Raw genomic sequence first — 27,464 nt, 5'->3', positions numbered from 1 at the left:
ATCATACCCGCCTTGCAAGTCATCAATATCATACCAACTTTCCAACTTCTCATACCATTTACCACATGCACATATGTATGACTTCACACCATTAAAACACATACACCATGGTTCTCAACGTGCAATTATTCAAGAAGTTTAATCATTTATGATTAATGTCATATCAATTGCAAAACTCATGCTCTCAATCTTTTAACACTCGTATAATATGGGGTATAAACATTATCATGGAGAATATAGAAAATTCACAACTCATGTACATCTCACCCTTTTGAAATTTCAGGTCACATGTTCACAATTCAACCATTTAAATACATTCAAACAAACAACCCCATGATATCGTAGTAATTCTTTCAAAATCATATATCAAAACATGTTATTTGTATCAATTGAAAACCCCCACTTGTAAAAACATATATATACTTGTATAATTTAAAGTCTTGCATAAATTCTTTTTTTGAAAACATGCCCATGAAATTTAGGACAACCCCACGTACCTCTATTTATGAAATTAGCGGGTGCTTCTTGAAGCCTATGATTTGGGGATTTCGAATCTTCAATCAATTTTGAAAACCCACAGTTGAATTTTGGTTTGTTGAAGTTCTTGTTTGAAACCCTAGAAAGAATTATTGATGATTTTAATGAAAATAGGGTTAAGTTGCTCAAACATACCCTAAATCCTTTGTTTGGACGGTTTTAAAGGCTAGGGAAAAGTCAATTTTACCCTAAATGACTCCTAAAAGGAACAGGAAATTTGAACTTAAGAACCCGATTTCGGGTACCACCGCGATGCGCCACAATCACGGCGGTCCACTGGAATTCAACGAGTGGGAAATTGGGTGGCTCCGCGATGTGCCACCATCGCGGGGTCCCTCAAAAATTTGATGATTGTCAATTTGACCCTCTCCGCGATGCGCTAGACCCCAAAATGATGATGTGTACAACTGAAACCTTAAATTATTCATAACTTCTTCACCGAGGGTTCATTTTGGTTGAATCTTATATCGTTGGAAAGCTAATTCAGTCATTTACGTAATGAAAGGTTGAAATCTAGGAAATTCCACATGAAAAAAAATAAATTATTCTAGAAGCTAATGCTTAGACTTTTCATGGACGAAACTTAGCTAAGAAGACATCGGGGTGTTACAATGTAAGAGCCATATCCTCATTCATGACACGCCAAATGCTCAATAACTATAATAATTCATGAGGCATGATACCAAAGTTGTTGATTTTCCAAACATGAGTCCTAAAGGACAAATTCATGATCATTAGCCTAAAATGGCAAATATATGTACGTGAGCCTAAAATGGCTAAACCATGAGCATGATCCTGCCAAGTCTAACATTTTGATCAAGAGATAATCAAATAACTAAGATAACGTCATGAGCATAAGGGAGTTAGTTAGCTGACCGTGAAGGCATAGGTTGAAATGACAAATGCGCGAAACTATGTTTGCCTACATAGGATAGAGATTATTTTGCAAGTCGGATGACTCCTTTTTTATGTGTTCCGAAAAGGGACTAACCATGGATACATGCTAGCAAATTATGTCATGTCACGTCCTATGCCTGACAAGGTATAGGATGGCTTAGCTGATTTGGACGAGATCAGAATCCATGCGCTCACATGGTGGTTTATGTCGGTTCACTACTTTCTCCCACAAATAATCAAAGGAATTAAATCTACTTTACTTGGTCAATTATAAATTTAGTTTACACTCTTGTTCCTTTCCAGTTGCCTTCACTTATATTTGAATTTCATTGTTACTTCTAATCTCTTGTTGTACTGCCCTCTTGAAATTGTTTTGCATACCAATACATTCCACATATTGATCATCTTTGGCGCTACATCATTTCATGATGTAGGTTTTGGATCTGAAGTCCGCGGTCAAGTGCATCATTAGGATTATCATCTTCTGCTATTTGTGAGCCTCCTTTCTACCTAGGGAAAATTTAGATATAACAATTTATCTATGTTCCTTTCAGTGTCAGGATATGCCAGGGCCTTTTCCCAACAGTTATAGTCAGTCATTAGACTCTTCACATACTGATTTAGATCTTGTAATTTTTAGTCTTATTTTTCGTGACTATTGTATCTTCAGATGTTAAGTGATATTCATGAACATTGTTGAAAGACTTTATCCTTTAAGACATCCTGTCCTATCCTGTTTCCTCTCTATTCGTTATGTTGGTTGTATGCTCATGTGATATGCCAGAATGTTCGCTCATACTAGCAATAGTTTCGGGTGCGTGTCATGTCTAGGGCCTCGGCTTGGGGCGTGACATGATGAGTAGCACCGGAATCGATGATCCATGGGTCTGTTGCAGCTTGATTACCTGGTATAACATTTTCCTTTACCTTTAAATGATTGTGAGACTGTGACCTGTATTGACAAATCCTGTGTCATGTTAGTTAGTAATTACAAGTGTAATCAGAATATATGTTTTAGCAGTTTTATTTATTTAGGAATGGTCTAGTTTAGTTAGTTTTGGTCACGTCTTAGTTTATCTGTAACTCTATTTAATACGCTTTCGGCTTCATTAATAAAAATTTCTTTCCAGCACTTGCTCTGTGCTTATAACCTGCAAACATTTGTAGTATGGCCCTGTTTGTTGCATAATTGACAGGAGCACTTAATGGCATTCTGGATCAATTGATCTTGGCGGAACCAAATGCTACATGCTGTATTCGCTATTTCTCTACCATTCTGTGGGGTAATTGTAGAAGGAGCGGGAGAAGAGCCATGAAGATGGCCACCAAACTTGTTATGGCTGCTAACAAGTTTTATCGGCAGCTGGGATATCTAGGATTAAACTGAACAACAATGTTACAGTTGCTGCCATTGGTGGAGTCCGCATTCCATACATTCCCAAACATGTTAATAAGAGTCTATGGTGGTAGTCAGAGGATTGGAAAAAAAAAACTCGGGAGAATTACGATGTCATCTCTAATACCATATAATGAATTGAGCAAGATGAAGCAAAAAGATGAAGATCTTTTGTTAATGGATGAAGAACTGATATATATACACAAAATAAATAATACTCTGTGAAAGTGCTCCTCCGACTGTGGAAATAAAACCAGTAAACTAGAAAAATAAGATAACAACTCATACAATTATGGATACAAACTAACAACCAATGCAGTAAAACAACGAGTAAAACAATAGGCAGTAACTATGTACAGTGCAGTAACAACGTTCTAATAATAATAGCATGGTAAAGAGTGAAAAGAATCAAAATAATATCAGTGGAATACATACATACATACCTAGAAACAATGTTTTTGAGGCAGAAAGAAGATAAGAAGGTAAAGGGAAATCAAACTTTATCACTAAAATTACAAAGCAACTATCTATTTCTCACGACATATCAAGTAGCTATTTGACGTACAAAATGTGTATCCCATTTTCTCATCTTATCAACTAATATAGTTCTTTCTATAAAATCATGAATTGACAATCAATCAAGAACCGAGTACCTCAAGCTTGTCTTCCCCCATAATTTCTTCAACATATTCCTTAATCTTGACTGCCGACTCTTTAAGCCGAGGGTTTTCCACACTGAGATTAACTTTAATGAAGCAATCTCCCCAAAACTCTCTGGGATCTCTATAAGATCATTACAATATCGTATTTTTAATTCCTCAAGCACGGGAAAGGATTCATCTGCAATAACCTTCCATTCAGAAAAATACACCTCATACAGTTCTAAAAATTTGAGATTTGTAAAGGTGACTTGTTCCATGTTCAATTCTTTTCCCCCTTCGATGCTTGCTGCACATAGTTCCAGCATTTGAAGGTTGGGTAGTGATCTCCAATTCCGTTCAGTGCATCTGATGTCAGATTGAAACCATCTAAATACACTTCTTTCAAGCACAAAGGGAAGTGAAAATCAAACTGATGTACATGTTTAGGCCCACTGCAACATACTGACGCTCCAACTTTTTCAAGTTTATTAAGGACATCCAACCTTGGAAAATAAATCTGCTCTGCTGCTGAACAATCCATGCAGAATCCAAGGGTTCGAAGATTGGGAAACCTTTTGAAAATATCCCCAGAGTCTACCGAACAGGAAAGCTTGAGAAACTTTAATGATGTCAGATTCTCTAACTTTGTTGGCTTGTCAATATCCAAATCAAAGATAGAACAAGTACCTTCCCTCTCTACATATCGTAGCTTTGCAAGACTCCAGATAGTATGGGATAATACCAGGTGTGATCCACGCTTATCCACGACCAGAGTTTCTACATTGCAGAGGTTTGAAAATGATGGAGGGAGATCTTCTGCCCACATCCGAATCCTTAAGCACCTCAAATGAACAAGCATGCCTATTTCATTCAGCAAAGTATCTGTCAAGATTATGTAACGCGTCTTCAACCTTTTAAGATCCTCAGGTGTCTTAGGTGAAAGTTATACAGATATCCAGATTCTATCGTCAAAGAGAGGAGGTGTTTAGCACAAGGATTTCTCTTTTCTGGACTGAAAAAGGAAGAATCATCTGAATGAATGTCCTCATCATAAATAATGGTCGGTCGATGCAGCATCAGATCTGAAGAAGAGGATGAAGACAGAACAATTGAGCTCGTCAAATCAAACAATTTTTCCTTTCTAGCTTTTATCGAACAAAAGTCATGCACAAGATCATGAATTTGGCAACTCTGTTCGCTACCACCTCTCACTATTACCAAGCTACTAGAAATTAACACATCTACATAAACCTCCGTTACTTCTTCCACACTCTTCAAATCAGTTGGTTCCACAAGTCCTTCATCAGTCCATAAATCTTTCAAACAAGAGATCCTAATATTTGTGTCCTTGGATAACTTGTAAGGTACAGAAAACACAGCTTCAAGTGATCTGACAAATGGTCATAACTTAATTATATAAGCTTCATCACTTCCTCTTCATCCTTAAAAATAAAAGAACTTAAATTATTGGGAACTTCATGTTAGAACATGCACAGCGGAAGCAATAGTTCTACAGGATCAATAACTTACATATAATCTAGATAACATAATCTAAAATGACAATTAGAAAACTTACCTCTTGAAGCTTTCACAAATATCATTCAATGCCTTGACCTCCAGTTCTGCAGTTTTCTACTATATCCTGACTAACTTTTGTTAATCAAACTTATGTGGGAAAGTATTCTTTTGGATACAAAGAGAATATGTCAAGGAAAAAACTCCATCAATCTTCTAAGACAAAACCCCTATATATTCTTATTAGGGAAAAGCTAATAAGAAAAGCAAGACAACAAAAGTTTCTAGCTTTTCAATTCTTTACTCTTGCTTTACATAAAGAGGGAGCCAAGAGCCAAAGTTTTTTGCTTTCTACTTGTTTACTCTTTCTTTACATAAAGAGGGAATCAAGAGCCAAAGTTTTTGGCTTTCTACTTGTTTACTCTTTTTCTACTTGTTTACCCTTTCTTTAAATAAAGAGGGAGCCAAGAGCCAATGTTTTTGTCTTTCTACTTGTTTACTGTTTCTTTACATAAGGTGGGAGCCAAGAGTTCTTTTCCTTATAGAAGACTAGTAAGTAAAATCAATCCTTCTAGTAAGTCCCTTCTCTTTTCCAAAATTGGTTAGTTAGTGAGGTATAGCAGGGACTGCAGATTTATTAAGTGAGGCTTCCAATTATGATATTAATTCGCAAATGAATGAACTATCATACCACAATAAATTACAAATTATTCCACTAAAATTTTGTAATTGCACTCCTCGATTTAATTTCGAAATCTACCATTACAACTTATTTAACTCCCCATGTAAGAATTACTGACACCAATCAATTAAATTAAATTCTCTGGAAAATTTAAATCATTTATTAATTTAATCCTTTATTTATAATGCTTAACTTATTTCACATGATGGATACAAAATCCACCTGCAGGGTTTTGACATGAAAACTTATAAGCAACCATAAAGGGGTGTCTTCTATCTCAAGTCCGAGACATGGTTCTATCAAATAATTAATATTTCACTAAGTGATTCGTCATCATCCAATCTATCAGGAATATGTTGACTCCCAAAAGAGTCTCATCTTTTAATAGATTAAAACGATGAAACAAACCACATAGATCATAATAATTATATCAAGATTAAGAGTATAAGCACTTGTAATGGTCTAGATAAATCGTTTATTAATATTCAGAACATAAACGAATATCCGTAATTGGTCCATTCAATACATACGAAATGTACTAGAACAAGAAGTCAGAATATTACCACTCACATAATTAAGATCAAATTATATTTAATCTTGTGCTACAATCATCAAGATGTTTGTCCTTCCTCATCTTTGATTGTGAACATTAATTTATTACTTATAAGAACAGACAATTTTAATCTTCCGTGCATGAGTTAAAATACTCCATACACAAAATTGTCTACTATATAAGTAAAGGACACACATGTTAATACAATGATTTATTGAAATAAAGATTTTATTAATATAACAAACAGTCTTTACATGGGATGAAAATACAATACTATAACACAAATTGCATGGTTAATAGTATATCCCAACACTTCAACCCACAAATCCTCTTTCTTTTCCATCCTTGAAATGACTCTGTCAATCAAATCAAGTACCAAAGGAAGCGCATCACACTCTTGAGCTATTTTTACTCCAACATCCTTTAGTTCATCAAGGAAATGTTCTTCTCCGAATACCCTTTTCTCTAACAACTCCCAACATTCTTATGGTCTTAGAAATCGAAGATCAAGAGGACCATTGTGGCGTTTTATATGGTTAGCCACTTCCTTTTTCGACTTGTTAAAACAACTCTGCTTCCTTTCTGAAAGTCAGATGGAAAAGGCCTTGTTAACTCTTCCCATTAGGCAGTATCCCACAAGTCATCCAAGACAATCAGGTACCTCTTTCCAAATGGTTGTTTCCGTAGATTATCAGAAACATTGTCGTCTATGTTATGCTCATTCAATATTTCTTTCACACCAAAAACTTGAATGAAAATTTTCTGAAACAACTTTTTTTCATTATGTTCCTGGTCGACTGAGCACCAAGTACGAACGTCGAAATGACCAACAACATATGTACCATTATATACTCTGTAATCCAAAGTTGTTTTTCCAAGCCCTGGCATGCCGACTATGGAAATGATATCTACCTCAGATGGTCCGCTGGTGAGCTTCCTAATTATCCACTCTACCTCATCCTCAAAACCTACAATTATTTTACCAGCTATTAATGACTTGTTTATAAATGGCTTGTTGGGAGAGTTTGCAAAAATGATACTCGTGTTCTTGGAGATCTTCTCTTGTACCTCTTTTTTGACAACTTTTATCTTTCTTACGGTTTCAGGAAGTAAGAAGATAAGTTGCAAAAGACCACGATCTCAGGAAAGAATTGAGTTTATGTCATGTTCCGCCTCATATTCCATATCTAGAACACGAATCCAAAGATCTCTGTGCAGTTCTTGCTCCACATTCCCGAAGAATGATCTTATGTGTTCTAGGTCTTCTTTCACTCGACCAATCTCTTCTTTTATCAAAACAACTGAATAAGCATTGGAATTGAGCAATTCATTTAAGTGTCTGAGTAGAAAAGTCATGAAGAGCGGTCCATCACTCATGGGGAAGCAGAGCTGTGATGAGTCCGCAGGGGCTTCCAAGTAAACATTCTTGAGATCTTCCTTCAGGATTTCAATATTGTCCAGAAAGTTTAGACTTGCACCACTTGTTTCCTTCATATTCTCTTGATTCCTCGAGTTCTCTTCTAAGTTGCGAACAAGAAGGAATACCTCATTGGAAAGTGATCCAACATGTTCCAAGAGAACAAACAATTTGTCATGACGAATAACATCTTTGGGAACATCAGTAATAATAATCAATAGGAACTCTATCATGACATGAATGCTGGACGCTGAAGTGCTACGAGGAATAGCATTAACCATGTGTTGTTGTAGGTGAATCAAATGTTCTCTAAGAATGCCTGGAGATGCTTCTAGGAGCTTCTTCATAAAGCATTTGTTAGGATCAATTCGCTATCACACACACTAGATCTGATGAAGAGGATGAAGAAAATAAGAGAGAATTCGTGAGGGGAGAGAGAGAAAAATGATTTCGTGGTAACACCCTAGGTAAACTCCACGGCAGACGGGCTATTTATATTAATGATTCGGAGTATGTATAGTTACACAAAGAAATGGAGAATAAAAGGTACAGTGCTACAGTGCCTAAAATTTGGGTCAGGGATCCGCCCCGAAACCCGGCTTCAGGGGGGGCGCTCCCGCCCCCCACACACCCCAACAACTTCACACGTGGAGGTTGAACTGTGTGAGCGTTAATATATTTAATAGTACATTACATATTAATCGGTCTCCACAACCTAACAATTCTCCCACTTGGAAAATGATTCAGTCATCCAAGAATTATATTCTCAAAAATAATAAAAAAATATTCCTCCATCATCAATATCTTCGCCGCACCGCAACATCTGTAGACACAACTATACAAGACCAACTAAGGTTTTGCACAACTTTAGGTTTCCAAAATCAACACACTTTGTCAATATAGCTGCTAGATTCTTTGCACCCTCTATCTTTTCCAAACACATATCACCTTCTTCCACTGCCCTGTGAGTGAAATGGTACCGTCTTCTAATGTGCTTCATCTTCGAATGATAGACCGGGATCTTCACCAACTGCATGGCACTCTGGCTATCTGTGTAAAGAACCTCCTCACACTGCTTCTTTCCAAGTTATTCCAGATAATCTACCATCCATATCATCTCCTTTCCAACTTTATCTATTGCCACATACTCATCCTTAGTAGATAAAAGAGCAACGCACTTCTGAAGCCTGGACATCCAACTCACTGTTGTACCACCTATGGTGTAAATGTATCCAGAAGTTCTCTTGTTTTATTCCATATCCCCACCAAGAATAGCATCAACAAAACCTCGCAAAATCACTTCACCATTGCCAAAACAAAGTGAAGTACTAGATATACCTCGCTGATATCTTAGAAGCCACTTCACAGCTTCCTAATGCTCTTTCCCAGAGTTTTCCATGTACCTGCTAACAACTCCCGCTGCATGTGCTATGTAAGTTTTAGTGCAGACTATAGCATACATCATAATCCCAACCGTTGAAGCATACAGAAAAAGTGCCATGTGCTCCCGCTCCTAAGATGTCTTCGGTGACTTCTCCTTTGAAAATTTTATATGATTTGCCAATAGAGTGGTCCTGGGTTTAGCATCATTAACTTTAAATCTGGACAGCACCTTCTCATTGTACTGCTCTTGGGATAGATTCAAAGTGCTAGTAGATCTATCTCGAGAAATCTTCATCCCAAGAATCTGCTTCACTGCATCTAAATCTTTCATTTTACACTCAGAAGATAGACTTGCCTTCAGAGAGTTTATCTCCTTCATACTAGATCCTGCAATCAACATATCATCCACATACAAGAGTAAAAATACATAAGAATCAGTGTATTTCTTGAAATAGCAACATTAATCCTTTTCACTCCTACGGAAGCCCCTTTTTCTCATAAAGGAGTCGAACTTCTTGTACCACTATCTAGGTGTTTGTTTCAGCCCATACAAGCTCCTGTTGAGCTTGCACACCATGTATTCCTTGGTTGGAACTACAAACCCCTCTGGTTGCTGCATAAAGATTTTCTTATCTAATTCTCCATATAAAAACATAGTTTTTACATCTATTTGCTCAAGATGTAAATTCTCTAATGCAACAATGCTCAATAAAATTTAGATAGTAGTTAATTTCACAACAGGAGAAAATATTTTAGCATAATCAATACCTTTCCTTTGTGAATATCCTTTAACTACTAACCGAGCCTTGAACCTTCTTTTACCATCTGGTTCTGCTTTGATTTTGAACACCTACTTGCTCAACAAGGCTCTCTTTTCTGCAGGTAACTCAGTCAACATCCATGTGTTATTCTTCTCAAGTGAGCTCATCTCATTATCCATGGCTTGCTCTCACCTGATTGAATCCTCCACCTGCATGGCCTCAGTAACAGACTCTGGTTCCCCCTTCATCAGTCAGCAACAGATAATGTAATAATGGTGAATACCTATCTGGTGCTCTAATGGTCCTGGATGATTTTCTCCAAAACTGCTCAGGTGTCAGTTGCTCCACCTCTGGTTCTTCAACAACATTCTATGGAGTTTTTTGAGTTTCTACTGTAGCATCTTTAGGTGTACTCTTCGGCAACTCAAGCTCAACTCCCACTTGCTTTGTAGTTTCTTGAACCTTTTGCTCTCTGTCCTTGTACAAGACATTTTCATCACAATATCTTAGGATATTCTTGTTCTTGTCATCCCAAAACTTATACCCAAATATGTCAGAACCATAACCTATAAAGTAGCACTTTATAGCTTTAGAATTAAGATTATCTCTCTTTTCTGGATCAACATGAACATAAGCAGTGCAACCAAAAGTTCTTGAGTGGGAATACTTGAGTTCTTTTCTTGTCCACACTTCTTACATAATCTTGAACCCCAGAGGAACTAATGGTCCCCTGTTGATCATATATGTAGTTGTGCCTACAGAATCTGCCCAAAACATCTTAGGCATCCCACAGTGTATGCTTATGCTCCTTACATGCTCATTCAATAGTTTGTTCATCCTTTCAACAACTTCATTCTGCCTTGCCTTCCCGGGAACTTTCCTATCAATCTGATTCCCTCAGTTGCACAAAATTCTTTTAATTCTGACTTTTCATATTCTCCTCCATTGTCAGACCTCAGCCATTTGATTTTCAAACTAGTCTAATTTTCAACTTCAGCTTTCCACCTTTTGAAAGTAGCAAACACATCTGACTTATGTTTCCAGAAGTAAACCCATACCTTCCTGCCGAAATCATCAATGAAGGTGACATAAAATCTAGATCCACCAAGTGATAAAATAGGGGATAATCCCCATACATCTGTATGGACCATTTCCAACCATACTTTCTTTGGATCTCGCAATTTTCATTAAGCTTACTTGTTCAGCTCTCACAAAGACCCATATCAATAGATTTCAGCCGCTCTAAAGCTCCTTTTGCAGCCAGCATCTTCATTCCTTTGGCACTCCTGTGTCCAAGTCTTTTGTGCCACAAACATGAACCAGAAGTAACCTCAGCAACAGCAGCCATGTTTATACACCCTGCAGTGGTGTAAAAAGTTCCAGATTTGTGCCATATGCTACAACAATAGCACCCTTCACAATCTTCCACGAACCTTTCCCAAACTCTACTGTGTAGCCTAAGCTATCCAACTGACTAATAGATATTAGATTCTTCTTGAGACTAGGAACATATCTGACATTCTTCGATGTCCACTGATTTCCTGCTGGAGTTTTTATGCAGATATCTCTCTTTCCTTCAATTGCCAACGGCTTATTGTCAGCAAGATACACCTTTCCAAGATTTCCAGACTTGAAATTTTGCAACAATTCCTTGCTTGGAGATGAATGAAAAGATGCACCAGAATCCAATATCCAAGATTCAACTAGGTTGTACACACTAAGGATTAGAGCATCCCCAATGTCTTCTGCTAAATTAATAGAATTATTATCATCTCCAGATTTTTTTTTCTTCTTCTTCTTGGGTTTCTTGCAATCTGTCTGAAAGTGTCCTTTCTCTCCACAATTCTAACATATCACGTTGGGTTTTAGAGATTTTCCACGATTGTCTTATTTTGATCTACCATGTGTATTTTGACCCTTTGATTGGTCTCTCCCCCTCGGTCAACACGGAGAGCACTACCACTACCAGATGACTCCCCAATTTCTCGTTTACGAATGCTTTCGCTAAGAACAACATTATGGATTTCACCAAATTTCAGTTTCTCAGATCCACGGGAACTGCTAATCGCAGCAATAATAGTATCCCAAGATGACATCAAAATTAATGCTTTAATTTCATCTTCAGAATTAATATCCACATAACACAGTTGACTAACAATCACACTGAACTCATTTATATGATCAACAATAGATCCATTCTCAGACATCTGTAAATTGAACAATCTACGTATCAAATATACCTTGTTCATCACAGATGTGTTTTCATACATATTTGATAGTGCCTTCAACAGATCTGACGTGGTCTACTCCTTGACGATGTTGAACGCCACATTTCTCTACAAAGTCAATCGGATCAGCCCTAGAGCCTACCAATTTTTGAGCTTCCACTCCTCCTCCTTCATGGACTCCAACTTCACCCCAGAAAAGGGTTCGTGAAGATCTTTCTGGTACAAATAGTCTTCGATCTGCATTTTCGAAAAAACGAAATTGGATCCATGAAACTTCTCGATTCCAAGCTTCGATCCTTCTATCTTTAGTAATCATGTGAATCTCCTAAGCTTTGATACCAGTTGTTAGGATTGATTTGCTATCACACACACTATATCTGATGAAGAGGATGAAGAAAACAATAGATAGAATTTGTGAGGAGAGAGAGAGAAATGATTTTGTGGTAACACCTGTGGGTAAACTCCACGGCGGATGCGCTATTTATATTAATGATTCATAGTATGTACAGTTACACAAAGAAATGGAGAATAAAAGGTACAGTGCTAAAGTGCCTAAAATTTGGGTCAGGGCTTCAACCCGAGCCCCGCCTTCGAGTGGGGTGCCCCCCACACCCCCCGGCAACCTCACACGCGGAGGTTGAACCACGTGAGCATTAATATATACAATAGTACATCACATATTAATCAAGCTCCACAACCCAACAACATCCAAGTTCAGCTGACTTTGAAGCTTCCAATATTGTAGAACATGTGTGCATAACCTCCAGTGAAACTGGAATCCTCTTCAAAAGTAGATGGACTAGCATGGAATTGACATAAGAGACATTATATTCTTCATGTATTTTATCTGTTTCATCTTCTTCATTATCTTTATCTGTTTTATCAGGTTGATAAGACAAAATCACAAAATAGAAGTGTCCTACTCTCTCAGCCATAAGTTGAAACGGAGGTAAGATACATTCAATTGTCTTACGCTCAATGCAACCGTTTACTATCAGACCATGAAAATCTCTTACATTGCAAAAAACATTCTGAAGAAGCTCATATTGAGTCCTTAATGGTAAAGCAACTCAGCACGAACCATTGGTAGATAATGGAGATTCACATGAAGTGCGTCCAAGAGTTCAACCAAATGATCCTCAGTCATGGTGGCACTTGATTCAGAATGATGATCTGATATTTTACAACTTTTGATATTTTCAAGAAGGCGAGGAACAACATGATCCTTTAATTTAACCAGCTTTTCATCTCCACTCTGATGAAAAAGTGACTGAACCAGATCATAAACCTCATATGATATGCAAGACATTTCAGCATTAAAACCATCCGAAATGTAATAACAAAGTTGTAAACATGCCGACAAATATGTGAGCTCCAATTTCAGCTTTACAATTTGATCCGTGTCAAGAACAGTTTGATCTTCTTTATCCTTTAACATCTCTATGTAATCATGAAGATTGGCAATGTCCTCATGAGGGAAATCAGATGATAACTGCTAAGAGTACAAACATGTATCAAAATTTTCAGTGCCACGTATTCGCCATCACAAATTTTATTCTAATTTACCAGGCAACTAACGGCCTTCTTCAAAATAGCCTACTTACAATTTTTATCAAAAAGCAAGAGTTACATTTCTTTGAAGGTCAGTCAACTAATGAAAATTGTTTGAGAAAGTCACTTCTCTTTGTTAGTAACGGAAAAATCACTCTACTTTACACATTCAGGTGGTATCAAGTGGTTTTTGATGGGGTAGCATTTGCTTAATCAGCTGTTTGAAAAATAAAAATCTATCCATGACAGACTTGCTATCCATTTTTTTAAACATAACAAAATCCCATTCCCATAACACCTTCAAATACAACATACTAGTAAGCAAGTTAAGGATTCATTGGCACAAAATCATACTGCAATCAACAAAATGAGCCAAAGTATACCCCAATGAGTCAATATAAGCAGTATTTTTTGTTGAATATTTAATTTGCAGTTAAATGTTCTTAATCATGATGTCTACATTGAGTAATTACTTGGATCCCCTAGGTCCGTCATCTGCTGCTGTTAATTTCTCCAAGTGGATGTTTAGCTCAACATCTTTTTCAGTGTTTTGTCTAACTGTTGTCCTAAACTGATGATATTTTCCACTCCATGGAATTTTGGGAGTGAATGTATCTACTGCAGCCACTCAAAGGGAATTCGTCCTATGAACTACTGTTAATCAAATGCCCTTACTAAATCAACATGAGAGCTAAGGTATGATACTAATGTGAAGAACGGTGGCTGAAACATTTGATCAATGGAAGTCCAGTTTCTGAGAAACCTCAACAAGGACATTAACAACTGGAATACTCAAGTCTTTGAGAAGCTCGATGTAAGGACAAACAAGCAGAGGATTTTCTCCATAAATAGCCAAACAGATAAGCTGGTGAGGGCTGCACAAATTCGATGGGCTGGTTTACATATCCAGACTGGTGAAGTAAAGGAGCTATGATGAATCACATGTAGAGGGCCACTAATTGGAAGTTGTTCAAAGGATTAAGTGTACATACAGAGCTAGTTATTAAACAAAATCAAGAAGTTGTAGAGAGAATACATGTTACGACCCGAACCGAGGCCTTAACCGTGACAAGCATCCCAAACCATAAAGGCCTGGGCGCCCCTTTCTATCTGGTAGTCATGCACAACGTTCATATAATAAAAGAAGATGCAGAACAAAACATAATACGGAATCATGCTCAAATTCTGAATGCAAAATAATGAAAAACTGCAATTCAACAACATCTAAATACATCTGCTTGCGAAATCTCTACTATATCTCAAACAATACTGTCTGAAATCTGGGACAAGGACCCCAGTAGACCAAAACTTATAGAAATGATAATTAGCTGTAACACATTTCGCCCTCTGGAAGATAGAAGGCTCACCACTAAACTCTGATCTGCTATCAAAAATATCTACTACTTATCAGGACCCCTAGACTGTGCCTCAGAACCTGAGAGGTAGGAGAGGGGGGTCAATACAGTGTACTAGTACGCAGAGCAAATCCAAAATAATCATTTATATTCAACATATATGAGAGGAATTTAAAAATGTTTATAAACATATCATATAGCAATAAATCACATGGGCATTTTTAAAAGACTGTAAAAATCATCTGAATTCTGTGACACTCTTTGTATTACTTCAGCACTAGGTAGTATACCCTACAATAAAGTAATTCCACAGTCTATATAGAATCTACCATTAACTCAGCAGCCAAGCCCCCAACCCAAGTGTGCTGCAAGGGTCGGAGTCTCTGTCTCTACTACGCCACACGGCCGTTACCAGCGTACAATAATAATCTACCCGTATCGGCAAATACGATTTCAGGCTAAGAGTTACTTGAACCCAAGCCTTCTTCGGGTAACTCTCCCGAGACGTACTCTTAACTTTCCCCACACAACGCAACAAAAATTTCAAGAAACGAAGGTCAAAAAGAGCAGAAATAAAATCCCCTAAGATTGAAAGCTAAAAATGAGACTAAGTCCCTTTGACACGTGGAATATTTTTAGGTTTTCAAATCTAAGAGCTCAGTACTAGGAGATAACACAGGCACGACTTTTACGGGGTGTTACATTATCCCCCCTTGGGATCATTCATCCCCGAATGATGATGCAGAACACAGACAAGTATGATTTCTAGCATACTAAGGCATAGAAGGAATAGAGTAAATATTGTACCTTCCGTTTCATCATTCACTTGATCATAAAGGTTTGGGTATCTTGTTCTCATGTCATCTTCTGATTCCCAAGTTGCTTCTTCAACTTTCTAATTTTTCCACAGCACTTTAACTGAAACTATTTCTTTTCTCCTCAACTTTCAAACTTGGTGATCCAAGATAGCAATAGGTTCCTTTTCATAAGCTAAGGAGTCTATCACTTTGATTTTCTCTACAGGTAACACTAATGAATGATCTCCCAAATATTTCTTCAACATGGATACGTGAAATATCGGATGAATAGAACCCAAACTTGCAGGAAACTCTAACTCATAAGAAACTCCACCTATCCTCTTCAAAATCTGGTATGGTCCTATATAGCGAGGACTCAACTTCCCCAATTCCCGAAACGCATGACTCCCTTCATAGGAGAGACCTTGAGAAACACCCAATTACCAACCTCAAATTCTAACTCCCTTCTTCTAACATCAGTATAGGATTTCTATCTAATTTGAGCTTTCTTAAGTCGTTCTCTAATAATTTTCACATCATTCATTGCCTAATGAATAAGATCAGGCCCAAACAACTAAGTCTCACCTACTTCATACCACCCTATTGGCAATCTACATCTTCTCCCAAATAATTCCTCGAAAGGAGTCATCTTAATACTAGCATGGTAGCTATTATTATATGCGAACTCTATCAACGGTAAGTGATCTACCCAACTACCTTTAAAATCAATCATGCAGGCTCTTAACATATCTTCAAGGGTCTGAATGGTTCGCTCGGCTTGCCCATCCATCTGAGGGTGAAAACCTGTACTTAGGTTAACTTGGGTACCTAAACACCTCTAAAAATATCTCCAGAACCGTGAAGAGAACTGTGTACCACGGTCTGATATGATGGACACTAGCGCCCCATGCAAGCGAACTATTTCTACAATGAATAGCTAAGCATAATCCTCACCTGAATAGCTAGTCCTAACAGGAAGAAAGTGAGCAGACTTGGTCAGCCGGTCTACAATTACCCAAATAGAATCATACTGATTTCAGGACCTCATAAGTCCCGTGATAAAGTCCATATTGATCATCTCCTATTTCCACAAAGGCAAAACTATCTCCTAGGAAGTACCACCCGGCCTCATATGCTCCACTTTAACTTATTGGTAATTCAAACACATTGGCAACAAAGTTAGCCACATCACGCTTCATATTATTCGACGAATAAATAGTTTTTAGATTATGGTACATCTTGGTAAAGCTGGGGTGAAAAACATACCTCGAAGTGTAAGCCTCATCAAGGATTCTTTTCCGCAGCCCATCTATATCTGGCACACACAATCTACCCTGATATCTTAAAATACCATCACCACCAATTTCAAAGGGCATCACGTTTTGTTGACCCACATCTTTCTTGATATGCATAAGATGGGATCTTCAACCTGCTTTTGCTTAACCTCTGCATAAAGGGATGTTTTAGCTATCTCTTGAACAACCACCCCTCTATCTTCAAAATCTAAGAGTCCCTCTCCAAGATTAGCAAGTCGGTGAATATCCTTCACCACCTCTCTTTTCCCTTCTTCAACATGAGAAAGGCTGTCCATAGACAATCTGTTGAGGGTGTCAGATACCGCATTCGCCTTGCTCGGATGATAGAGCAGGCTCATGTCATAATCTATTAATAATTTTATCCAGTACCTTTGCCTGAGGTTTAATTATTTCTGCTAGAAAACATACTATAAACTCTTATGGTTAGTGAAATATCAACATAGATCCCATAAAGATAATGTCATCAAATTCTAAGTGCAAACACCATAGCCGCTAACTCCAAGTCATGTGTGGGGTAGTTCCGCTCGTGCACCTTTAACTGCCTAGATGAATAAGCTACTTCCTTATCGTGTTGCATAAGTACACACCCAAGTCTCACACGAGATGTATCACAATACACAACAAAACCCTTTGCACCTTCTGAAGAGTCAGAATAGGAGCAGTAGTCAACTTATTCTTTAACGTTTCAAAACTATTCTCATAGGAGTCATACCATACGAACTTCACCTTTTTCTGAGTCAACTTAGTCAGTGGAGCAGCTAGGGAAGAGAAACCCTCTACGAACCTTCTTTAATATCGTACCAAACCTAAGAAGCTCCAAATGTCGATTGGAGTCGTAGTTCTGGGCCATTTACTCACTGCCTTAACCTTTTGGGGATCAACCTTAATCCCCTCACTAGACACAATATGCCCCAAGAAAGCAATAGCATTAAGCCAGAATTCACACTTGTGAAATTTTGCATATAGCTTATGATCTTTGAGAGTCTGAAGAATAATTCAGAGGTGATTGGCATGGTCCTCCTCACTCTTAGAATAAACTAAGATGTCATCAATAAAAACTATGATGAACAGGTCCAGAAACTGATGGAACACTCTATTCATCAGGTCTATGAAAGCTGTAGGGGCGTTGGTCAACCCAAAAGACATGACTAAGAATTCATAGTGACTGTATCGGGTTTGGAAAGATGTTTTGGGAATATATGACTCCCTAACCTTCATCTGATGATATCCCGAATGAAGGTCTATATTTGAGAAACATCTAGCACCCTAAAGCTGGTTAAAAAGATCATCAATTCTAGGAAGAGGATATTTATTTTTAACGGTGACCTTATTCAGCTAACGATAATCTATACACATACGAAGGAAACCATTTTTCTTTCACACGAAGAGTACAGGTGCACCCTAAGGAGAAACACTAGGACAGATAAAACCTTTGTCTAGAAGGTCTGCTAGTTGTTCTTTCAATTCTTTAAGTTCTATAGGGCCATTCTATATGGCCAAATAGTGATGGGATAGGTAGCTGGCAATAAATTAATACCAAACTCTATCTCCCTATCCGGTGGTACCCCTGGAAGATCTTGGGGAAAGACTTCTGGAAATTCATTAACCACAGGGACTGACTGAAGAAATGGACTCTCGATATCAAAATCTTTTACTCAAACCAAATGATATAGACAACCTTGGGAAAGGATCTTACGAGCTTTAAGATAAGATATAAAGTGTCCTCTGGGTGCTAAATAATGACCCTCCCATTCTAAGACTGGTTTATTCAGAATGGAAAAGGTAACTCTTCAGGTCCTACAATTTAGTATGGCATAACATGAATAGAGCTAGTCCATCCCTAAGATAGCATCAAAGTTAACCATTTCAAGCTCTATAAGGTCTGCCAAAGTATTCCGACTATAAACAGATACAACACAATTCTTATACACCCTCCTAGTCACAATAGAATCTCCCATAGGAGTGGAGACAAAGAAAGGTCCAATAATCACTTCGAGATCAAACCCAAAACCAACAGCCACATAAGAGGTCACATAAGATAGGGTAGACCCAGGATCAAGTAATACATACACATCACGAGAGAAAATCTATAACATACCCATGACTATATCGGGGGAAGCTTCTACATCTTGATGGTTGGTCAAAGCATATAACTGATTGCGATCGCTCCCGGCAGCTGAAGTGGCACCCTTCTGAGGAAGCGGTGGAAGAGCAGAGGAATTAGCCTAAGACTTGGCTCATCCAACATTACCCCTTGCTGCCAAACAGTCTCTCTGGATATAGCCTGGCTGGCCATACGAATAACATACCATAGCGCCAAACTGACATCTCCTTGGATAATTCAGCCCACATCTCCCACAGAGCAGGTATGATCGAGGGGTCTAGAATACACTTCCCTGTGACTGTACACCCTACATCCTCGGCCCTTGACTAGACTAAAAATTCTGGGTGCGCTGCTCAGTTGGGGTCTGTACACTAGAGTACTAGCTGTAAACTGCGTATTACCCTAATTCTTTCTCTTCTACCATTTGTTACCCCAATTACCACTCTGCTGCTGACTGTAGCTCTATTATGCTATTTTAGCTCTCTTTACTTGCCTGTCCTTATCCCTAGATTCAGCGATTTTCTTTTTATTCTCCTCAACTTGCTGCATGTGGACTGATAATCTGGCGAAGTCCATGTCCTTGTTCATCATTGCTCCCTGAAGCATTAAGTCATCTAAAAGGCCAGATGCAAATTTCCTCATTCGGGCTCTAATATTACTAGTCATCTCAGGAGCATAATGAGCCAGTTGGTTGAACTTCAGAGTGTACTCCTGGACACTCATATTTCCTTGCTGCAGGTTCATGAATTTTTTGGCTTTGGCTTTCCTCATCTCTAGAGGGAAGAACCGATCAAGGAAGGCTTCTACGAACTCGCCCCAAACTATGGGCTCAACTCTCTCACCCTTTGCATCCTCCCACTCATTATACCATTGGTTTGACATATCCTTAAGCTTGTATGTTGTCAATTCTACCCCTTCCACCTCATCTATATACATCACCTTGAAAATCTTCTCCATCTCTTCTACAAATTCCTGTGGATCCTCCTCTACTTAGTGCCCATAAACTTGGGTGGGTTCATTCTCATGAACTAACCCACCCTAGTAGACTCATAAGTAACAGATGCAGACCCAGTATCCTTCAACCTCTGAGTTTGTCCTGCTACCAGCTGTGCACGTATGTGAATGGACTATTTGAATTCTGCATTAGATATGTCCCTCTGAGAATAATGGGGACGTTAACATTTGTTCTTGGAGCTCGAGGAGGACTGGTCGGGACTAGAGGTACCCCCAGAGTCAGAATAGGTTATGGGGTGAGAGCTCTGTTATGGGTCCACATCCCATGAGTGGGACGGACCTCATCAGTTTTGAGCATTCTGGTCGATAATACGAAGAGGAGGCATAGCTGGTTTTCTAAAATACAAAATATCATATGATTAGAAGAAAAATTAGACTCTGAGCATGAACTAAATCACAAAGAGGGGAAACATTCCTAAACGCCTAGTAACCTCCTTCTTATAAGTGCAGTGCGCTACACAACCAGACGTGATTTTACAGACACCTTGGGACCATGAACTGTGCTCTAATACCAAGTTTGTTACGACCCGAACCGAGGCCCTGGCCGTGACGAGCATCTCAAAACATAAAGCCCTGGGTGCCTCTCTCTATCTGGTAGTCATGAACAACATTTATATAATAAAAGAAGATGCGAAACAAAACATAATATGGAATCATGGTCAAATTCTGAATGCAAAATAATGAGGAAAACTACAATTCAACAACATCTAAATACATCTGACTCAGTTTACGAAATCTCTACTATATCTTAAACAATATTGTTTGAAATCTAGGACAAGGCCCCAGTAGACCAAAACTTATAGAAATGATAATTAGCTATAAGACATTTGGCCCTCTGTAAGATAGAAGGCTCACCACTAAACTCTGCTCTGCTGTCCAAAATATCTGCTACTTATCAGGACCCATAGACTGTGCCTCAGAACCTGAGAGGTAGGGAAAGAGGGTCAATACAATGTACTGGTACGCAAAGCAAATCCAAAATAATCATTTATATTTAACATATATGAGAGAAATTTAAAATAGTTCATAAACATATCATATAGCAAGAAATCTCATGGGCATTTTTAAAAGATTCTTTGGAAATCATCTAAACTCTGTGACACTCTTTGTATTACTTCAACGCTAGGTGGTATAGCCTACAATAAAGTAACTCCATGGGCTATATGGAATCTGCCATTAACTCGGCAGCCAAGCCCCTAACCCAAGTATGCCGCAAAGATCGGAGTCTTTGTCTCTACTACGCTACATGGCCGTCGCTAGCGTATAATAATAATCTACCCATATCGGCAACTACGATTTCAGGCTAAGTGTTATTTGAACCCAAGCCTTCTTCGGGTAACCACCTAAATCTCTTTATGCCCATTTTTAATTCTTTAAACATGTATTCTCTGAAAAAACATACTTTGTAATGGCATACATACTTATGGTATCGTCATACCATTGACTTGCAAGTCACATTCTCTGAGCCATTTATAGCAATTTAAGTCTCTGTTCTCAAATCAAGGAAATTCAGGACCACCATATCAATGAATCATTTCAAATAACTCTTTCTTGAAAAACCATGTAAAACCATGCAAACAATTCTATTTATCAACGATTCAGTAACAGAGGTGGTCAAATCAAAAATCTCAATATCATGTAATTCTTTCTCTTTAACACGAAATACATTTATATCAAGAAACACCCTCTCATTATCTCTAAATCATATTCAAGAACTAGGACATTGAAAAAACATCTTTCAAATCATAAAACATACATTTCAACTCTATTCCAACAAAACCATAAGCTTTAATCCAATACAAGAGAGGGAGTTCAAAATTTATGCTCTCAAACAATCTTAAATTTATGCTATTCCACCACTTACTGGTACAACAATTAGAATTTGAACGGTTGACTTGGTTACATCGTTCTATCATCTCCCCCTTAGATTCAAGTCATCACTCTGAGTTGGTGAACCACTGTATATATGTTGGTATAAACTGAAATCTCTCTACTCTAGAGTCTGGGATATACAATACACATAAAACTAAATTTACTCTGAAAGATGGTATCTTCGTGTATAACACCCAATACTAATATTTCCTTCTAAGATTCAACCCTTAGGCTTCTATAGCCCTTAAAGTCGTCATATAACAACTTAAACACTCACTAACTTAGATTTTAACACTAAACATGGATATCATCAACCTCCAACACATCATACTTCTTCTGTCATAGTCTACCGGTACGCATCTAAAAACTTATATATCTACTCTAAATCATGATAATCAAAATCATACTTAAAAAGGCTCAACATCCTTAATTATAACTCCATAACTTAGCTATCACGAACATCACATATTATTTAACTAGTCTTTCTCCACCTAGCAACTCAACGGTACTACTAATCCACACAGCATGCAATGATCCTCAAAAAATAATATAGCCCCATAGCACCTTGGGTGTACTTCTACATCACACTTACAACACCAGATTTGATTTTGAGTCAAATAAACTTAAGCTCTTGTATACACTGTTCAAGTCCACTAGGTCGTTTTCACACAACTAACATCTACCACATTATTCATTATACCCATCTTTATCACCATCTACAATTCCAACTTAGTGCCTACTTCTACCTACAAAGAACCACAACTTCACACAATATTCTTACATGCCAAACATATGAAAACATTAATCTACCAAAACTTCACAACAGTAAGGATCAATCACAATCCTATGATCTATCTTATTTAAAACCCATTAACACGTCCTCATTCTACACAACATTACTATGTACCGTTTATACAGCTAAAATTAGGGCAAAGCTCTATAAGTCTCAATTAAACTCCCTTTTACAATCTCAGGGGAATCTATTTCAACAACATTCTTCCACCAAGTACCTTCATCAATAAACTATACCTTCCTTGGTCACAACAAACACCGTCAACAACTCTTCTTATACTTCAAGCAAACAACAATTCACCTTAACTAATAACTTCTTCTCTACCTTCAACTAAAATAATAAATAGAGGCGTATCACTCCATTGCTAACTCACCCTTATGAAAAAAGATTCCGCTATACATAAATTCAATAAATCTCCCTTACCACTTTTCTTGCTCGTACGCCTCTAAACCCCTAGTTCCAACCAACACAAGAATAACAAGATGTACAACAAGTTGCCAGTGAATCAAAATAGGCCTCACGTGGCTTTACTAGACTTTGATTTTGCATTTTGAATAAGAAAAGGAGATGAATGACAAGGAAATTATGCTAGTGAATGGAAAGAGCCCCACAAAGCTTCACTAGACTTTGATTTTTAAAAAAAAAAAACACCATGATAACAAGATTGCATATTATAAGAGATAGAAAATTGACACAAGATGTTCAATGATCTAAGAATACACATCTTACTCTGTATAAATAAAAATCCAAGTCAAACACCTCTCCCACAGACTACCATACAATCCACACATGCTACTAGCTACCACATTAGTCTACCACTATAGAGAGGTAAATCATCCTCAAACATCGGTTATTAAATTAAAATATTTATTTACGCAAAAGTCGCCCTCACTCTGACTTCTAAATCTGTGATTTCATATCACTAGCTTCTTAGTCTAATCTCACTACCAATTGGTCATGACACCAACACTTTAACTTATACTACTATTCATATGGAAATGCAATTCCAACATTCTTCTACACATTATTCCCTCTAAAGCATGACATCTGCAAGATAAATTTTGAAAAGAACCAAATACACTTAATACTGCAGGCTGAAAAGCACGATTTCATTAAGATCAAGGTTCACACCAGAACCAATACACTCTGAAGCACTAAAGGACTCTTCCCAAGTCCTTGCAAAACTCTTATATGATTCAATTAGAAAGAACCATACCATTTAGACTCAAAATTTCTGTACTTGAATCATCCTAATAATGAGACATGTCTGAGAACATCAGAGTAAGAAAAGAATTGGGATGACTGTTACTTTCATATGGGCGACACCATAGCATGAATTAGAGTATGAAAGAGGAGCATTCTGACTCTATTGCACGAACTAGAACATGAAGAAATAGAGACATTCCTAAATGCCTTGTAGCTTTCTTCTTATAAGTATGGCACGCTACACACCCATAAACAAGATTCTACCCAACACGATTTTGAAGACACCATGGGACCATGAACCATGCTCTGATACCAAGTTTTTCATGGCCCGAACTAGAGCCTGTCCATGATGGACATCCAACCCATGAAGGCCCGGACATCCTACTCTATTTGATAATCATGCACAACATTCATCTAATAAAAGAAAAATATGGAATTATAAATTGAATATGAAAACATAGTCATACTCTGAAGTTAGTTCAAATATGAAGGAAAACTCCAACAATATCTAAACAACATCTGACTAAGCCTACGAAATCTCTACTACTTGATTTCTAACACAATCTGAAAACTAGGACAAGGCCCCTAGTAGACCAAAAACCATGTCAAATAATAGTCATCTAAAAGAAATTAGGCCTTCTGGAATAAAGAAGGCTCACCAACTGAACACTACAACTCTATCTAATAAAATCTACTACTTTTCTGGACCCCTAGACTGAACCTCAGAACCTGTAGGGAGGAGGGGGGGTTAATACAGATGTACTGGTACGCAGATCTAATCCAAAATATTCATTTATAATCAACATATGTGAAAGCAATTTAAAATAATTCATAAACATATCATATAGTAAGAAATCACATGGGCAATTTCGAAGACACTGTGATAACATCTGCTGTGACACTCTTTGTATTACTTCTATGCTAGGTGGTATACCTTACAGGGCTATATGGGATCTGCTATTAACTCGGAAGCCAAGCCCCTAACCCAAGTTTGCTGCAAGGGTCGGAGTCTCTGCATTGTATGCCACAGGGCACTAGGCCAGCCTAAAAATCCCTCGTGGGGAAATAATGTACCCATATTAGAAAAACACGGTTTCTGGCTATGAGTTTCTTGAGCTTAAGCCTTCTTCGGGCAACCACCTAACCCTTTGTAAGCCCATTTTTAACTCTTTCAAAACATGCATTCTTTCTGAACAACATCTGAAATCATACTCTGAAAACATACTCTGTTATGGCATACATACGGTATCATCATACCACTGTCTTACAAGTCACATCTCCAAGCCATTTTAGCATATAAAAACCTCTGTTCTCAAAACATATGTTTAGGACCACCATATCAACAAATCATTTCAAAGAACTCATTCTTTTAATTCATGTACTCATATACAAGAAACTCTCTTCTTTTAATATTTCAAACATACAAGGTGGTCATGCCAAAAACAACAATCATATGCAAATTCTTTCTCCTTAATGCAAAAACGAAATCATATTCAAAAGGCTCCCTCTCATCATCATCAAAAACGTATTAAATTCTTGAATATTGAAAAGATCACTTTCAAAACATTGTGCATGTATCTCAAATCATTCTCAACAAGTTCATAAACTCTAAATCATCAAAGAGAGGGATTACAATAGCAGTGCTCTCAATCAAATCTTCAATATCATACATATACATATAGGTGTAAATCAGTTTAAGGGGAAGGCCTAAAGGCTCAAACAATATCATTATCAAAGCATCCATAATGCTGAATTTAAAGCATAAGTTCTAAAACCCCTTTAAAATTCATACTTGATAATCTTTGAATCAGGTTCTAGAGTTTACAAGCCCATGTAGTTTTTAGGATAAACCCCACGCACCTTAAATTTGGACTCTTGAATGAACTCGAGCTTTAGGGATGCAATTCGAACAATTTATAGGTGTATATTGTAGCCCTCACAATGGGGATTCCGAATCTTGAAGAATTATGGAAAACCCACGGTTAAATCTTGAGTTACTTGGGTTTTTTAGTTTGAAACCCTTATGGATGTTATTGAAGAAAATTGAGAGAAAACCATATATTTGGGTGAAATAAGGCTCAATCCCGTGTTATAGACTACTTATAAGGTAGGGAAAATGACCAAAATACCCCTAAATGCTCGGGGGTTGAATGCTAAAAATTGGGCACGCACCGTACTTGCAAGTCTATGCCTGGCAATAGCGGTGGAGTTTTCTGGGAGATGCCTGGCAATAGCAGTAGATTTTCCCAGGCTACGCCTGGCAATATGGGGATGTAATAAGACCTTTCCCCATCACAAAACAACTTGAAAATTCAAAAAACGAAGGTCGAGAAGGTCGTCAAATAAATCTCCGAAGTTCGGAGGCTTAAAATGAGACTAAGTCTATATGACACTTAGAAAAATTTTCAAGTTTTAAACTCTATAAGCATGCTACTAGGTGATAACATATGGAGGATTTCTTGCGGGGGTGTTACAATGATGGTTCGATTTCTAGTTTGAAAATGTGGGGTGATACAATATATATATATTAGACCAAAATTTTGTTTATATATTCGTTGATCAAAATTCTTTATCCACCATTGAATAAAACATACTTATTTAACTTACACAAGAGCTATATCTCAAGTGTTCCACAATCTCTTCCACATATGATGAAAGACTAAAAATTATTCATATATGTAATTATAAATAAAGAAAATAATTTTTTTAAAAACTTAAATTACCTGGAGTACCAGCACATCTTCTTTTTCTTTTGATAATAAAACCATTTTCTGGTGAAAAAAATTGATCAGAATAATTAGAAGGAGCACCAAACAAGAAAGAGTGGCTATCTAACATGGAGAGAGAGATAGAAAGAGATAGAGAGATAAAATTCAAAATGATGAAATGTTGTTCTTTTCTTCTTAACATTGTGTATATCTAGATACAAGAGGATCACAAGGATTTAAAAGCCAATCTATATGTGTATATTGTACAATTCCACTTTATATACTTTCTCCGTTTCAATTTATTTGACATACTTTTCTCCTTAATCTATTTTAAAAAAAGAATAACACTTTTAATTGTAACTTGCTACATAGTATTAAAAAAAGGGCAAGAAAAGTCCAGTGCATTAAAGTTCTCGCTATGCGCAGGTCCGAGGAAGGGCCCCATCACAAGGGTGTATTGTACGTAACTTTATCTTGCATTTCTATTAGAGGTTGTTTCTGTTGGGTTCAATATGTATGGAAGAAGTATGAATGGAAAATGGAGAGAAAATGGTAGAAAAAAGGAGACACCAATTTAGAAGGTGTACTCCCAAATTGGAAAGTTCGCTAATTCGAACTATGGAGTGTTTCAAATAGAAATCACTTACTCCACATGCTAAGTGAGGCAAGAAATAAGAGATGCCTCGCACCGTCGTCGTCGCTCACTCGGCTTTAGGTTTGGCAAATAGATCGATGAGA

At 37.5% G+C, this 27,464-nt stretch overlaps 1 pseudogene; it reads right to left on the bottom strand.

The window, feature by feature from the left end:
• Positions 1–3,256: 3,256 nt before the first annotated feature.
• On the bottom strand, positions 3,257–27,243 carry LOC107872155 (annotated as a pseudogene).
• Positions 27,244–27,464: the final 221 nt, after the last annotated feature.

The sequence above is a fragment of the Capsicum annuum genome, unplaced genomic scaffold (genome assembly GCF_002878395.1).
Source record: "Capsicum annuum cultivar UCD-10X-F1 unplaced genomic scaffold, UCD10Xv1.1 ctg3917, whole genome shotgun sequence".
In the NCBI taxonomy this organism is placed as follows: domain Eukaryota; kingdom Viridiplantae; phylum Streptophyta; class Magnoliopsida; order Solanales; family Solanaceae; genus Capsicum; species Capsicum annuum.
This window is presented reverse-complemented; position numbering and strand designations above follow the sequence as displayed.